Genomic DNA, 12,978 nt, shown 5'->3' with positions numbered 1-12,978 from the left:
GCTTTATTGAGGTAAGCGGTCTAAAATAAGTTACTGAGATTTTAAGAATTAATATGAACCACATGTCCTTTAGATCTTTAAATTGAAATCTTCATTGTTCTTTTAAGTCAGCTGTTCTAGGGATGTGTCATCTTTTGAGAAGATAAATTAATCATCTACCTCACTAATATACATCAATAAAAGAGACTCACCCTCTCATCTACTTTATCAAAAATAATTAGAACATCCATATTTTTATTCATATATTATATCTTATTTTTATTCATATATTGTATCTATTAGTGATTGAGATTTTCATTGAGGAGATTTTTAGGGAAACAGCCACTTACCCTTTTAGAGAGCAACCTCCTCCAATAAAAATAAACACCAGCAATCTAAAGGTTAAAACATACTGTCAGATCATTCAGTTAAGCAAGGCTCTTTAATAACATTTGTCCAACAGTACTTTCAGAAAGCAGAAGGTAGGAAATAGCTCTTTGCTAGTTCCCCTTCCTTAAATTATTATCCAGCCTCTTATTAAAATAAAATCTAGTGAACTTCTTTTGAATGCCTGCTCAAACGCTTTCTATAATAAAAAAAAATCTTGTGAAGGGATTTCCATAAGTTGTGCTGCATTAATGACTTAGAGCAGCTTCCTAATCTGTTATTCCTTCCTCCTAGCAGACCTCAGCTGATAAAAATATCCATACACACAGTGAAGTCAGTGGCATGCCTGGCTTTCTCAGACAAAACTCCCATGTGATCACATATAGGCAGCCTCAGTGAGGCTGATGCCGTGCAGCAAGCAGTAGGTAATGAGTCTTTGTGCAGAGTGAAGCTCTTGTCGCTGAACAATAAAGCATACGGTACCAGCAATAAAACACAGGGCTGGCAAATTTCAGAAGATTCCGCTGAACCAGGAAGAACAGTGCCTTCGGTGATGCTGACACACATTATAAAATGATAATCAATTTATTTTGGATTCTAATGAATAAAGAGTGCAAGGACTAAGACTACAGCTATTTGAACAGGTCAGTGATTTTATAAATTACTCCTACACTTCCTTGTGTTTGATTGGATTTAAATTAGGATGGTCTGATGTGTGTTTTGCCTTAAACAAAAACTTTGCAAGATATTTACAGTGTGTAATATGAAGGATGCACTTGAATTGACCCAATTCAATTAAATGGCTGATGTAGTCAGATGTGATAGAGAAACGTTTATATGATTATAGTAAACTGAAAAGTTATTTATTCTATTTAAAAATTTATGGGTTAAAAATCATGCAATAATTTCTAATCTTCTATGATTCAGAAAGAACATAAAGCAGAATACTACTAACAAATAGCTCAAATAAAAAGCTTCACATTAATGTTTCCGGTATTAAAAAATCCTGTATTGCAATAGTTTGTGTCTTATGATTTGGATGATATATCCTTCAAAATTTATTGATGTCTTTCAGTGCACTGCAAGAGGTTTAGTATATTTAATTATTTAAATAAAAAATTTTAAAACCAAGAAAATTTTGAAATGTTAATAATGCTGTCTCCCAGAATAATGCATTTTATATTTAACTATAATATAGTATATATCTATAGTAATCTGTTGTGTGCCTTTTGTTTTGCATGTTATATTTCTTTTGATAGATGGAAAATATTATTGCATTAAACCTTTTATTTCATAAATATTCACTCATTAGTGGAGAAAACAAATTAGCTTAATTTAAAAAAGAAGAATTGATTAATTATGTTATGCATATTTCCATTGACTCACCATTTAGAAAAGAAGAATATGTGCCTTCATGGGTATTTATAAAAATATGTACACACATGACCTTCTGTATCTAGAAAATAACCACTTCTTAGGTTTATGAGCAAGAGAGTTTATGTTTTAAATAGAGAGATTGCTGTGTGTAGGAAGACAAGGAAGAAATAACTCTAGCAAATAATAGCACAACACTGAACATCTCTGTCAAAGACATACAAGCATTACTGCTGCATGAATCTTTACATTAAAACACATAGTTTAACTTTGCTCTGCATTTTTACTGCTGTATTGTTTTAAAGGCATCGTGGGACCTAAATTCTTTACAATTAATTTCTTGGACACCATATAGGATGATCTTCTCTAAGGCACTAGAGTACATTTAACATTTTATAGAATTACCGGTGACTTCATGTATTTGTATAGTGACTCAAATAATTGTATGCCTGTAAGATGCTGTTTAAACCACAACAAAAAGAAATACCCTGTGTCCCTGATTATGCGTGTACTATGTATTCGAAGGGAAAAAAAAATAGCTATGTTTCAAAAACAAGAGAAGTTAATGAAAATTTTAAATTGGCCTTCCACATGTATTTAAATGAAGTATTTGACTATTTGAGTTTCCTTGGTTACCACTGTCGCTGCTGACAGCTTCTTTTTGGTGGGGAGGGGGGAAAGCAGCACTCCAAAACAAAGAGTTAAAAAACACTTATCCATTAATAGACGCGGGGGTGGGGTAGGGAGGCGGGAGGGTGTGATGCGGACAGCCCGGCGCAGTTGGTGCCCACTCCCCATCGCGTATTCCAGCTCTCGGGCGATTCAGGTATTCTGGCAGAACCGCAGTTCCACAATTCCTTACCCAGCATTCCGTTTCAGCTGCTGGAGGGCTGCCTGAGCCTTATGCAAATGAGACCAGCTCCGAGGCTTTGACTGCAGAAGCGAGAGGAGGGGGGCAGAAGGGAGTTCAGAGGTCACAGGGCTGGTGGAAAGGCTGGATCGGTTGCCCGAAAAAAAAAATGCACTGGGCTCCTCTGCAGCAGTGTTTTGCAGCAGTTACATGAAGTGTGCTTTATTTCTCAGAGTGAAGATCTTAACAGCGTGTGTGCCGTAGTCGTTTAAAGTAAACGCAGGTACGGTGACAGATTTCATGATGCGCCTGATTTTATTTCTATAAAAGACACTGATGAGGATTGGCTATTTTAACTGATTGTGGAAATTGGCAGGGTGTTCTCGATTTTCAGCTTCCCTTAACTAGTTTATTAAATCTTCTTAACGTTGTCTCAATTTGAAACGTAGGTGTTTTGTTCCAATGGAATAATGTCATGAGAGAAAAAACTGGTTTGGGGCTTCTAAATAATTCCATTTTGAGGAAAGTTTTTGACTGCAGAGAGGTGTCTGGGTTGAAACATCTAGCTGAACATCAAGACTTTCAACTTTTTGAGGATTTTCACATTTTTAAGAAATGTATTTTAAATGAGGTATCTGGAACTAAATAATGGAGTTCTTTTGTTCATACCCCACATGATATCATAAGGACAGTTTTAATAAGTTATATTTTCATTTCATTTTAAGAGAGGGTTTCAGTTTTGAGATTCTTCTTTCTATATTTCATCGTTAAACATCTTATCAAAGAAATAATTTATTTGGGGGTCCCATCCTTTAAATACTTTAATTTTCATAATTGTTATTAATTTTCTTTGGAACTTTTTAGACAATGCTATTTTGAACTCAACATGTTCAACTTCCTATGACTTTTCCTTTCAGTTAAATCTGGATTGTGAAGTGATCCTCATAAATGTCACAGGCAGGACAAAAGTCTTCTTTTTCCATGCACGAAATTTCACACTTTTGTAAAATGTGTGATCACATCATAGAAAAAAGTCTGACCTGAACCAAACAAATGTGTACTCACTTTTATTGTTCATATTGCTTTTTTATTTCCAAAGCATATTTTTAAATAAACGTAAAGCATCGTGATCAGACTGTTTGTCTATATCATTAAAATTTTTAAATATATCAATTCAGCAGTTACAATGCTGATGGGAAAAGTGTTATTTTAATTTGCATCAAGTGTGCATCTGTCTACATTATAGGTTGTACGTGTATGAAAATAAATTGGAAAGATGAAGAGGCAAAATAATGTTTAGTCATGAAATAACTGCTTTATGCTTTCATATTTGCATAAGATATTTTGGAGTGAATTTTATGCAGCTTACGTACAAAGAGCTAGTACATGTTTAGATAAACTTTCTTTTGCATTGAAAAGGGGGTGTTTATTTATTATAATGATTAAGACTTGGCAGTTTGGCAACAATATCTTTTATTTTTAAATGGGGGGTGGGGGGGAGCATGGAAGGCAGACCAAAACAGGAGGATGGCCATTTAAAACAGTGATTTAAAACAGTGAAAGACAATTACTTGAAATATTTATGAAATCACTTCATAGTAGTCATCCAGGGCCAGATTCTCACCCTTTATCACTCTATGGGGACATTGTGACATTTATCCAGGATCCCGAGATTAATTTAGGAAAAGAAATTCATATTTTGGTATGAGTTTTTAAAAAACAAATAAACTGCCATTTTCTTCTAAATTCTCTTTTGAAACTTTTAGTAATGACTGAAGCTTAAGGGGGTATATTTTAAGTCAATCGTTTCCTTTTTATGTTGAATGGAAAATGCTGTCCTCTGTCCTCTGGTCCAAACAACGTATTTGTTTACTTTTGTTTTATACATATGTATATAATTTATATATATATAAACATATATATATATAAATTATATATAAATATATATATGCACATAGGTTATGAAATACCTATGTTTACATATATTTATATATGTATATATTGTTATGCATACTATAAATTATATATATTTTGTATGTATACATACATACATATATTTCAAACAGCCAAATAAAATCTTTCTTATGGTCAACCATATTTAATCCAACAATTTTGAAAAGGAAAAACTCTTTATTTCATTTTTAACTCAGGTAGTGCCCATAGTTTATACCTCCTAACCGCTGCGTGTGTTCTAGGCAGGGCACAGGGAGGGAGGAGGAGAGAACTGGGTTTAAAATTCATTTAGCTTGTCCAATACTATTAACTTTGTAAATGCAACCGCTACCCGTTAGCACATTCTGAATATAGAAATAAAAACAGTGCGGGCAAAGAAGGAGAGCCTGTGAAGATTCTTGGAGAAAACGTGGTAATAGACAAATGTGAAATAAAGAGAATTGTTGTGCTTCCGTGAGCCACGAGAGAGCTATATATGTCCTGCAGCAAATTTATGGCTTTGAATATCCTGGAGAATTTATGTCTCTATGCAAATTCACTCAGAACTTTGAAGTCTTTTTTGCATTTGCTCGAGCCATACTGCTTCCATTCAAATCTCAGCAGCGTGTACCTAGTAAGTTCATGGTCTGGATAGTTGGGTGTATACAGAAAAATGCATTTGTGTAAATGCAATTCAAATTAAATTTAGAAAGTTAAAGAGTAAATAGAATAATGTAAAAACAAATCATTGAAGGAAGTGCAGTTAGTGTACTTGAAGAGGTGATGTTACATCAGACTTCAAAGGAATCTTTAAGGATTTTTCAAAAATTAATTTCCTGCTTTCTGATTACCAGTCTGTCTTTGTCATCACTTGAAACTAGAGACCATATTGTAAGCTTGGAAAAGATGTTAGGGCAAACATGTCGTACTCAGTCTAGCAGTATGGAACATAGTCTAAAATCTACAAATAACTGTTGTCATCTCAAAATCGCATGTGTAGGTTTTAGGTTGTATTATCACTATATGTGTCCTCCTGAACTTCTGGTGCCTATGAAATAGAAAAAAGAAGAAAATAACTTATAACATATAGCAGGAAAATATTCAAAATAATTGAGTATTCAAAACAATCACATTTCTTCATTTTAACCTGGCATTTCTTAGGAAACAAAACATGATTGCATTTTTATCGCCTATTCTAAAATTTAAATAGAATTGTATCAGTTTTATTGAAGAGTATAAGGATGATAAAATTGCAAAATGATTTTAAAGGTCTTATTTTTATTCCATAGTATTAGACACATGGCAACATTATAGTAATACTTTGTCTAGGACAGTTGGAAAATAATCTGTACTAAATTAACCAATTTTCCAAACAGGTAAAGTTTATGACTTAAATGGCCAGTTTTTTTAAATGTGTTAATTGCTTTCATGGAAGCAAAATACAGTGCATGCCATTCTGCCTTATTGAGCAAAGTGGAAATCCATTTAGGCTTTTCTTCATGGCATAAGAATCATTATTTCCATCGTTACATTAACTTATTGCAAATGATAACACTGTTCCCCAACTGTACACCAACACTAAATGGTGTTTCTATTATATGCTTTTTGCATATAGTTTTATATGTTTTTTATATACTTTATATGCTTTTTATAAATTTACTCCTTCTTTTCTCATGTTAATATTTATTTTAATAGTTAACAATTATTCCTTATCTGAGAGTAATTCGAAAATCAAGTTTGTGCACTTTATTTTACATTAACTTCTAAATCATTTAGACTTCAGTGGGCAAAGAGAGAGAGATAACATCCCTCTATACTTCTCCTATGTACTGAACTTCTGACACGTACATATATGTAATATACTGAGCATAGAAACATAGAAAATAGAATTTGTTTTAGTTTTCTTATGTTCAGGATATTGAAAATCATGTTTGAGCTCTAGATAAATGAGAAATTGGTTCTTGTTGCTACAATGAGAATCTGTCATAGTAAACCACCAACAGAAATTTGAAATGACTTTGTCTAATAAGGAAATGAGGAATCTCTAACAGGTATACCAAAGAAAACACGCAGACCAATTGTTTTGGTGGTGTTTGACTAAACATTGGTGTCATATACCTATTCTTGCCAATTTCAGGAATTGTGTCTATTTCATTCTTAAATCCTGGGGCTTTGTGATACACCATCACCATGCTAGTTAGGAAGAGTTGTCACTCAGGCAATCTCTTATTTCCATGCAAGCTTACGAATCCACATATTCATTTAGAAATGCATTTAGTCGTGTGTGTGTGTGCACGTACACGTGTGCACACCTAACATTCTCCCCAATCACATACAAGAAAAGTAAGACAACAGAGCCATCAATCCCCATTTCTTTTAAAATTCACTAGTGTAATGCATGTGTAAAGATACACGAGGTGGCTAATACCATAACAGCTAATAGGTGGTCTCTTACACTTTGAAGACCTTTGAAAAGCTGAAGGAATATTGCTTCTCATTCTGTAAGAATTAGAATAGTCCAAACTATTGGGGAAAAGCTCCATATTCTGGTCTTTTTTTGCCCATTAATATTTAAAAAGGCCTGAGAACTACTTTAACAAACCTGGTAACTTTGTTTAATACAATAAAACGTTGTAAACTTAGGGCAATTCATGAACAATTGAAAAACCAGGAAAGTATTGTATATTGTTTTCTTGATAAGTAAGTGCTTTTATTATGTAGTTTATTGAGTGTGTGAGTTCAAGCTATATCATGGAGTGTGAAAAGACTGAATAGGACAGTGGTTTGGAGCTTACCTTCATGTTCCAACCCTGGTGTCACTTCTAAGACATGGTCTGCAACTTACAATCCATGTGGCCTTGGACAGGGTACTTGAAAACTCTAAGCCTCATCTTCATCTGCAAAGTGGGGATAACTGTCTCTATATCAAAGGGTTTTTATGAAAATGAAATGGCATGATGCATGCCTGGCACAAAGTAAGATCATTTTAAGTGATAACTAATATTACTATTTTTCATCCCACAGGGGTTGATTCCCTGGTGCTGATAAGACAAGTTCAGCTTAAGCCTATAGTAACAGATAATCTTGATAAAACATCTTAGACTTCAATGGATGAGGAAAAGCCGTGTTTTCCAAAAATAGAAACCCACTAAGAGTTTATTGGAGGTCATACCTAGGAGGTACTAAGCAGCTGATATCTTATAATCAGATGGGACAAGTAGAGAAGGCAGTCACCAAATTCAAACTATATGTGGCTTCATAGATAGCTTAAATCTTACCAAACAGAAGCATAATAACCACAAAATCCTCACATAGGATGTAGTAATATGTGATTTTCTGAGCTCTCTTGTTTTATATCACTTGTTGCTTTAAAATGTTTCATCTTTGGGCCTTTGCCTACTATTTTTTCTTTTCCATGTTGACTTTGTACAATTAAGGCATTAGTTGTTCATTCTATTCACCGCAGTTCCTATCTTATCCATAGACTATGGACCTTTCAATTACAGAGGGAGCCTGGCTCATGTTAGGTGCCCAAGAAATGTTTGCTGAGCCAGTGCTGTTGTGGAGCATGAGTCCAGTTCTACCTCATGACTTAAAAGTGCTAATTTGTTTGAATCATGAAATGATCTCTATTCATGGACTTACTGCTATTTTACACTTCCTGTGTATCAGAATGATGTCTAGAAATATTACATCAATTGATTTAGCCACAAGGTTTTTCAGAAGAAATTTAGAAAATATACCTACATTTTTTTACTTAAAAATTATTATAATAGTAGCATACCTAGAAGTGATAACTATACATTGGTAACAAGTGTCGGATAAATTGATTGGGGAGGAATATCATGACTCTGCTTTTGTGAAACTTGTTTGAATGATGAAACTTTTCTAAATAGTGGGTTTCCAAGTTTTAAAAGATTGTATGAGCATGGTGTGATTTATTTCTGTTGTGAACCAGTTTTAATTTATGCCAGTAGAACCTTCACTGAGACTTGAAAATCCAAGTATTTAATCTTACTCTCTAAATTATTTTTACTAATTGCTGTTTAATGTGATGTCAGCTGAAGGTTGAATAACTATTGTTCTCTGCCTTAGATAGTAGAAATCTATATCTTGCCTCAGGTAGTAATCATTTTAAAGAACATCCAAAGTACTTTCTTCTACTTACTCTAATTTTTAAAATCTTCTTTATTTTTTTGCACAGTATCTTTGGCAGGATCCCAGTGCTTAGATGGGTATAGTCCTAAAGCTTGACCATATTTTATTCTGATGTCCACTTTAGAGTACTTTATGAGGGAAGTGTTTTTAAATATCCTTTCACTTCAGACTATTCTAATGATTCTTCTGAAGGAAAAGGATGTCATATTTCTTACATACCTTTTGAGCTACACTGACTACTTTATTATTTAGTCAGAAACTTTCTAAAAGACTGAAGAGAAACTTCTTAAGTGCTAAGGAGAAAAAAATACGTTATCTTCCAGTGCTGCAGTAGTAATTCTAAATTCTTCCATGTCTGTGTGGTCTTTTTTTTTCCTTAATGTGGTAAGTCTTGCCAATCTTCCAGGAAACGAGGCTAAATACTCTTTAGTCGTAATAGCAAGCACATCAAATAAATTTTTCGTTGGCACTTTTGTCGTTGGGGTAGGAAAAATAGGCTGACAACAGACACTTGATCAATTTTCAACAGTTTTAAAAGCCTTATCATGTTCTTGGTTGGGTCTCTGTGCTCTTGCTAACTGAAAACACGTCCTGAAAGTTAACGTTGGGGAAGGACTTTTGGCTTTCAGTTCACATGTGTTCTGCTATATCATGTTGACAAATAACAAGTAATGAACAATGTTTAGGGTTAAGAGGCATTAAAAACCAAGTTCTGGGTATCTTACATGGATCCTAATCCCAATGACAGGTACTATGGAAAGCTTCTTGGGGTCTCCCCAGCCAGACATTCATAAAGAACCCCTTTACCATTAGTAAGTGGAGTAGCCTTCCATCCCTTTGTCAGCAGGGCATAAATCAATTTAGCCATTGCAGTTTGCACACAGTGAGGGAAGAGGTATGGACAGTTAGAGGCACCTACCTTTGATGGAGAATCCATGGGTAAATGACGTGCATTTGTGCACTGTTTTCAGGGATAAGCGCTCATTTCTTTAATCAAATTCTCAAACTGCAAATCATCAAGCTGCAAAACTGTCGAAATCCAAAGCACATAAAGTAACTCAGACCTCTAACTCAAGGTCATGGGCAACTCCGGCACAAGGAATTCATACATAATTGGGGAACTCTACAAGCATTTCTCCAACAAAAATATTCATTAGACAAGAGTGCTCCCAGCATTTTTGGCTTAAGCAGACACCTAGACAAGAGAAGTGTATTTGGCTAACTTGTACTTCTTGAATTGGCAAGCCACCAGTAGCATTTTTCACATTGGTGGTGCCCCATGGAAACACCTTGCAGGATTTTATCTTGTGAATTAATTGCCAAATCCCTATCTTCTTGGCGGCAGATAGGTTAATTTCTTGCCAAATGGGTTAAGGCAGAAATAGCCCTAGTATTGTGAAAGAAGTTATCCCTTTTTTTTTTTTTAAGAGAAATGCATAAGCATTCTGAGACCTGTGGTGTGATAAGTGTTCAAGGCATTGAAATCTGATGCCAACTTCTTAAGATAATGATTATCTTATTTAGCAGAAACTTTAGCCAATAGTCAGTGTTTGATTAACATAACAGTGTAAGGGCAGTAGCAGTGTGAGTGTTAGGGCAGAACAAAGATTACTCAAATTCATGGTGTAAAAAATTTGAGGAGGAAAAGGGTTGAATATAAATTAACTCGTTTAAAATTGTATCCTGATAGTTAGGAACACATCTGGATAACTAATGATATCCCACCAGAAAATAAAAGTAACACAGTATGATGTTTTTTTAGCCAAGCTCTCTTTTGTTGAGTATTGGAATAAAACCTACACACCATCAATTGAGCAACTGTCCTCTTCATCCTCTCTCTAGCCCTGTAGACAATCTGGTTGATGAAGTGTGACATTGTGAATAATCTTGCTTTTGCCAACTCAACTTCTCCCACCTGCTATCACAGATGAGCCACACACCAGTATTTTCATCAACTTGTTTGCAGTACTTCTCATCTCATCATTTGAATTTGGTGAAGCAACCAGAAGAAACATCAAAATTGTTTTCCATTCTGCATGAAAGTAAAGAAGAATAAGCTTCTTTTTCTATGCAACTTAATCCTGACACTGGTGTTTCCTGTTCAAGGCGAACAGCCTGAGCTTATCAAAGTCGTTGGGAGAGAACAGTCATGGTTTCTTAGCTTTTTGTGCTTGCTGGAAGAATTTGATGAAGATGTAAAATAGATGATTTTGTTCTTTGACAAATCATGAAGAAACGTCCTTCATGTCAGGTTATAATGCAGTTAACATGCTCCTTTGATGTATGCCGTATCACCAAGGCAGAAGGGTGTTTGTTAATGACCTTTGCAGTTAAAGGTTGCTCTCATTCTGATCAACTACAAAACTAGCAAGCAAGCAATGCAAAGGATATACGCAGACTCCCAGGTAAAAGTGAACAGAGGGGCTCTAGACACCGCCCTTGTTCCTGAGAGAGGACCATGTAAAGCTCCCGGTTTAAGCAGCCTCCATTGGAATTAAGGACATGCCAGGTCAAATGAACCAGGAACTCACAGCTCACCACCCTTTCTTTTATCAGGCCAGGGAAGAAACAGCATCTCACCAAAAAGACCTCCTCATTACCATATAAGGAAATTCTTGCCATGCCAGAATTACTTCCTTTTAAATTCATTTTTTCCTGTGTCAGTGATAGGCCATGCCTGCCCTAAGCCTATTAACCGTCTCCCACCTCCTCACCTTTTTTTCAATAGTTTGATAAACTCTTGATTCACCCTAATAACCTTACATATTTTATTTACTGGGTTTTGTCTGATTGGTAAAGGACAGGAATATTCACGTATGGTATTTCCAGTTGGTAGGTGGCATTTTTTTATGTAGATGTTTTGTTGATTTTATAGTCATTCTACTTTCTCACCAAGAGCACCAGTTAGGGTTGTGAGAAGAGATGCAGGCTGCCCAGTTAAATTTAAATTTCAGATAAGCAACAAATAATAAGTAAAATGATATCTCAAATGCTATTTATTTTTTTATCTAAAATTCAAATTTAACTGGGTGTCCTGTTTTAATTTGCTAAATATTTTAATTTGCTAAATCTGGCAACCCTAAAATGATTCTTCTCCAAATCAGACAACTTGCTCTTCAGAACTAGGAGATTGATGATGCTCTTAAGGCATTTTTCCTGTGGTCATTTCCCTATAATGCAGAGCAAAACATTGGGAAATAGGGACAGAATGTAAGAAGAAAAAAGGATTAAACATTAGATGAATATACATGGGATAGTAAGAACTCAATGGGTTACCTGGGAAAGCTATGAAATTTTTAGGCAGTCAAAAGAGAGGGATATGAACCAGGTCCTAACAAATACCCAAAGTTTAGCTTCAGTAGTTCTTCCAGAGGCATTAAAATGTACATTTTTATCCAGTGTCTTACTTATCTTCACCCTGCAGCCTTCTGGTTTTCAACACTTTTTCCAGAAATATATTAAATAAAATAATTGTATTTACTTACAACCACAGAAAATCTAGTGTAGTTGATTAGTATCTTTTTGAGGAGAAATGGAAACATTTATACTTTTCTACTACTCTTTCTTTAAATGTGTCCAGAGACTTCTTACATCTAACACAAATATGAAATAAATAGTATATGATAATTAAGAATAACAGGTATCCAAAATTACACGATGTTTATTAGAGTTTTAAAATAAAGTAGTTCAGGGCTTCCCTGGTGGCGCAGTGGTTGAGAGTCCGCCTGCCGATGCAGGGGACACGGGTTCGTGCCCCGGTCCGGGAGGATCCCACATGCCGCAGAGCGGCTGGGCCCGTGAGCCATGGCCGCTGAGCCTGCGCGTCCGGAGCCTGTGCTCCGCAACGGGAGAGGCCACAGCAGTGAGAGGCCCGCGTACCGCAAAAAAAATAAATAAAAATAAACGAAAAATAAAATAAAATAAAGTGTTCTTAATTGAATTTGGCAATAGAAAGGGCACTTAGGTGTAGGGAAAGAGGAATCCCAAACTGAGAAGCCGGCCAAGTGTTGAATTCATAGATGTTTTGCCGAAAGCCTTACTTTCGGTTTCAAGGTTTGTAGGATTGGCTCGCAAAATAACCTCTCTACACTCAGTTAAACAAGAATTTAGAGAGAGTTTATTGAATTAACAAATAACAGTATACTAATTAAGAAAAGAATAGTATAACTAAGAAAGAATAGTAAAGGCAGAGGTATATACATCACCGAATTGGGGAAGCACCTACATCCAGGTCCAAGGAGCGCTGGGAAGTCCCTTGAACAGCAATCTGGAGTCCCAGTTGAGAAGGTCCACCCCTC

General features: G+C 35.2%; 1 protein-coding gene across 2 annotated transcripts in view; it reads left to right on the top strand.

Annotated features, from left to right (window-relative positions):
* The window catches only part of CSRNP3 (cysteine and serine rich nuclear protein 3), a 182,323-nt gene that overhangs the window by 94,843 nt on the left and 74,502 nt on the right, over nucleotides 1-12,978 (top strand). Inside the window, exon 1 of one of the 2 annotated variants that reach the window (XM_067741683.1) lies at nucleotides 806-1,010. The exons of the other annotated variant lie outside the window; for it this stretch is intronic. The gene's annotated coding sequence lies outside the window, so the exon portion shown is untranslated. Of the gene's footprint in view, nucleotides 1-805; nucleotides 1,011-12,978 lie in introns of those variants that run through there. 2 annotated transcript variants of the gene reach the window in all.

This window comes from Pseudorca crassidens, chromosome 6 (assembly GCF_039906515.1).
Source record: "Pseudorca crassidens isolate mPseCra1 chromosome 6, mPseCra1.hap1, whole genome shotgun sequence".
NCBI lineage: Eukaryota > Metazoa > Chordata > Mammalia > Artiodactyla > Delphinidae > Pseudorca > Pseudorca crassidens.
The sequence above is the reverse complement of the archived record's forward strand: the minus strand, read 5'-3'. Positions and strand labels throughout refer to the sequence as shown.